Source organism: Penaeus monodon, chromosome 42 (assembly GCF_015228065.2).
Source record: "Penaeus monodon isolate SGIC_2016 chromosome 42, NSTDA_Pmon_1, whole genome shotgun sequence".
Classification (NCBI taxonomy): domain Eukaryota; kingdom Metazoa; phylum Arthropoda; class Malacostraca; order Decapoda; family Penaeidae; genus Penaeus; species Penaeus monodon.
The window spans coordinates 8,181,155-8,186,047 of NC_051427.1; the positions used below are offsets into that span (position 1 = coordinate 8,181,155).

The 4,893-nt window shown below is 36.6% G+C and overlaps 1 pseudogene; it reads left to right on the top strand.

Annotated features, from left to right (window-relative positions):
• Positions 1 to 204: 204 nt before the first annotated feature.
• On the top strand, positions 205 to 2,072 carry LOC119599118 (annotated as a pseudogene).
• The last annotated feature ends 2,821 nt before the right edge of the window (positions 2,073 to 4,893 follow it).

A 4,893-nucleotide genomic window follows, 5' to 3' on the forward strand; every position in this document is an offset into this window, starting at 1 on the left:
ACTGGGCCTACAGCTTCAACACTTGCATTGTATTTGTTTTTTTCTTGGCTTTCTCTTGTTAGATTCATGGACCCTATATTTATCCTGAAAATTAGACTATAATTTAGTTCATTTACAATAGTCTAAATGTATGAAATACATATTTAAAATATAATGAAAAAACACAGTAGTTTATCAGAGTTAACATCTTTTCCACAGAGCACAGTATGGAAGTTATATCTGCTGAAGGCTTTCGTCAAGATGGCCGAACACCAACATGTCTGAGAAGTATTAGTTGCGATTAGACTCTACGATAGACCCAATGGGAGCGCATACATAGAAATGGGAAACATAAGTTCTTTCTGCTGGTGTATGGCCCTAGAGAGGTGGTTTTGATTTTGTGAACTGAGTTAATGATTACAATTTGAATCAAATCCAATTACATAATGAAGGGTAAGGAAAATCATTGCATAAATTAAATAAATATAATTAAATAGATATTTACGAACTTTTTTTTCTGGTTCGTAGTTTGGGAAACAGCAGTTTGATGAAGCATAATTCAGTGCCAGATGAGTCCATTGCAGCTTCCCAGGGAGAACGCCTAAAACGCCAACAGACCAGAGAACTCGAGGGAATGAGCCAACAAATTGCGGTGTATTTCATGCAGCCATAAGGAAGAGCAAATACCCGGGTTCTCAAATTGACATTATTCCGGTTTAAAAAAAAAACTTTTTTCCCAAAAAGGATAAATAAAAAAAAAAAAAACCCTTTTTAAAATTTTTTTTTCCCCCGGGTGGAATTATTTGCAAATTTTTAAAAAAAAATTTAAATTTTGGGATTCTTTTTTTTCCCAAAAAAACAAAGATTTTTTCAAAAAATTTTTAAAAAAAAATTTTTTTTTTTTTTTTTTTTTTTTTTTTTTTTTTTTTTTTTTTTTTTTTTTTTTTTTTTTTTTTTTTTTTTTTTTTTTTTTTTTTTTTTTTTTTTTACTGATTCTCATCTCAAAATTTCCTTTTAAATTTACATAAAAATTAGTATAACTTATTACAAAAAATTTTCCCTATTACTTTTGTAATAAAAGGGGCCGTACTCCTCCAGGTCACAGGTTATGTAACCTTGCCTCTTTATTTAATTTTATAAAATTGAATTTATATGATAGTTATTTTTTTTTTTTACTATTATTTAATTTTTAACAACATTTAAATTTTAAAAATTAAGATCCCCCTCCCCAATAAAAGAATGGATAATAGGAGCGATCCTAGATGACAAATGTTTTAGGCCGTTTTTTAAAAAAAATAACTTGGATAATCAACTTTGGTAAAATATTGTATAATAAATAATTTTTTTTCACTTTTTAAGTTTTTGGAACCATTTTGAATTTTCTGAGAAAGTCTTTTCGCCCCAAAGAACGAAGGGAAGACCGGGATGTTTGATAATGCACCTTAGAAAAAAAATTAATTGAATTTTAAAATTTTTTAAAATAAAAAATTTTTCAAAAATTTGAAAGGTCTGTATTATTTTTTTAATTCTAAATTTTGAATATTATTGTATCAAACAAATATCTTTTTAAACAAATTTTTAAATTTTTAATAGAAGTTTCTTCATGTCTAATGGTTCAAATAAAAGTTTCCAACAATTAATGCCATAATACAGATTTTGTTTTGTTACATTATTGTTTTTAATCAGTGATCGTGATTTATTATTTGTTCTTTGTGAATATTGTCATTACAGGTAAAAGTGCAAAGATAAATATGCTGAATAACTATTGATTTGTTTGCCCCTTTTGTATGACATTGAAGCCCTTTTGCCTTGATTTTAGATGTGCGAATTGTATATAAGATTGGATTAGCTAATGTTGAAAGGGTCAAGTTGGATACTGAATTATTGTCTTTGATCTGAAATTAATTACAGGATGCTTTCATTTATCAGTTTTTACAAGAAGATGGAGGAGTACTGTTTCCCTGTATCATGCATCCACACTGGCCCTCATCCATGCTGGGTAAGAAGTAGTGGATTATGTAGTCCGCACAGCCTTCCATACAAACGACCCCATTCTCGACGTTAAACCGGGAGCCCAATACTGCTGTGACTGACATGCCATCCTTCCCAACAAGGGTTCAATAGTCTTTTTAGACACGCTCACACTGCCCAACCGAGCCCATTCGAGGAGGTGATTGTCTCGCTATGGCAAAGGGGCCAGCAGGTGTATGAGGCAATGCACAGAGAGGGGAGACTCCTGGAGAAAAACTGCTTTATGTCACTAAAATAGGGCATGATATCCTTTTCTGTAATTTTTTTTAAGGGAATTATTTTTCTTTCTCTTTGTTCCTGATCTTTTGCTGTTTTGTTTTTTCTTTCTACTGAAATTAATTGAAGACAAAAAACGTTGTGTTCTTTTCACCTCAGTTTTTTTGTTTTGGTGGAATTGAAAAGGGATCATATCATCCTTTGAAAAATATACTTGTAAAGGACTGAGCACTCAACATGTTGAAAAATTTGTCAAAGATATAGTATTAACAATAAAATTTTAATATATATATATAAAATATATTATATAATATAATATATATAATATATATATTATATATATATATATATATATTATAATAACAAATAAAAACCCACACACACACACACACACACACACACACACCCCAACATACATACATCAACACCGCAACAGCCACACACCACATACCGCAACAAAACAATCTTTCTCCTCTCTCTTCTCTCTTTTTCTTCTTTTCCCCTCTCTCTCTCTCTCTTCGTATCTCTCTCTCTCCTTCTCTTCTCTCTCTTCTCTCCCCTCTTTCTCCTCTTTCTCCTCTTTCTCTCTCTCTCCTTCTCTCTCTCCTCTCTCTCCTTCTCTCTCTCCTTCTCTCTCTCCTTCACTCTCTCCTCTCTCTCCGTCTCTCTCTCCTTCCTTCATCTGTAATAATCATGGCCTTGTAGTTGTGCCCCTGGATAAGTTGGGTAGTTGTTCCCTGGGCAAATGCAAGGGCATGCAACCGCCGGACGCGCTGGCAAAGGCAGGATCTTCCCAGGACCCAGTCACTCAGTTCTTCTCCCTGCCGACTGGCCAAGATGGAAAACAACTACTAACAAAGCTTGAGGGGAATGTGCAGTGAGGGCACGATTGCTGTTGTTCTCATAATTCTGTCATGACTAAAGAGGGTGAAAGTGAGATTGAGCCTTCGTCAAGCAGTTTATTTGACAGTGATCCATACCGGTATAGGATAATCAATGGGTTTGAACACGGTTTCTCTGGATGCAGCTGCACATAGTCAGCGGATCTACTTTAAGGTCCCTTTGAAGGTCCCGTCGGCGAAAAAGGGCCTCCAGGACGCGGAGGAGGAAAATTTTGAGACAATCTTCATACATGAAACATCATTTTAGGTAAGGAGAACCGAAGTCATTCTGCAAGAATGCCCTGGGTTACCACTGTCATGGCAGATCATACAAACAATAAACGTAAAGAGAGATTGCATGCTTGGGGCGACCAAACGCCACACTTGACTTACTTAGTAAATTGTGTTGCACACGCATCCTGAGACAAAACCCGCGCAGCCGTCGTGCTGGTAAAGAGATTATGCGAGATGCTTACACCCCGGCTACAGGAGGCCTGCTGGCAATCCACGCCACGGTAAGCACGAGTGTCAGAAACCAATGATACACCTAAATAGCTGACACAGGCCGGGCCATAAGTGAAAGGCCCGGCCGAAGCCAGAACTTCGCAAATCTCATAGCTAGCTAGGTAAGGAGGCAGTGGAAGCTCTGGTGTGTATTGCTCAAGTAACCTGAGTGACAAACATCAATATACGTTGTATATAACCGCATGAAAAAGGGCACTAGGCAAGCACCTTTGTCAGTTGGAAGGAAACAAACACTAAGTAAACCCAAAAGGTCGGATCGCCCTGAGGTCCGGCTTCGTCCGATTAGCTGCATAACCTCAGCCCGTACAGGACATCGGCGGCCCTTAAAGCGTGGTCTGGGCTCTTCGGGTTCTAGTCCTAGAGCCTCGAGACCCTTAGGGGCCTCTTAGACAGGAGAGCCTTCCCGGCATCTCTTTCCCGTCAGTCTCGAGCCGCAGCAAAGGTGTTTGGGCTGACGGCGCGAGATCCGGCCCGGCTTTCGCCTAAGGTCTCCCAAGTGGTATGACTAAGCCCAAGGTTCGTTTTTGGCAAGTCAAGGTTAGAGGTGTCAAAAACTCATGGCTGCAGTCAAATAAAAGCCTCCGGATGGTCTAGATGGCCCGTGATATTTTTGATCGTCAAAGGAAAGGTAATAAAATGTTTCAAGGATTGAAAATTATAAGTAACTTTTATGTTACAAGGGTTTATAGTTTTATTTACTTTGGGCTACTGCTAGCAATGTCACCTATTTTTAAACGGAGATCCGTTAAATACTTAAATGAAAAAAATCTATATATATGTCGCAATTCTTTCGTTCATGTACATTAAACCAAAAAGAAAAGATAAAGTCAATGTTTTGAATTTGTTTGTTTATGGAAATTATTTTGGGTGTATCAAACTGCTTTTGCAAGAGGATTTCGAGGTGCAGCGGGCGCCCCCCCCGGGGCTGACTCGCGCACCATAAATCTCTGTTAGTGTTTCCTATTTTGCCTTTTATAAGTCTGTTTCATAGCTCTTTGTATTTTTTGGGTTTTAGATTTGCTAAATGAACTGACAGATTTTTATTAAACGTTCGGCGCTGGAATTCTTTTATACCTCGAATGATGTGCGATCAAAATGGAACTGTAAAAACGTATTTGTATTTTTGTCTTCTCGTTCTTCTCTTTCTCTCTCCCCTTCTTTTTATTTTTAATTACTCTTAAATTTCTTTGCGGAAATGTCTCATTGTAACTAAATAATTTGTACTTTTTTAACATTACGCCAAACGTAATGATAATATTTA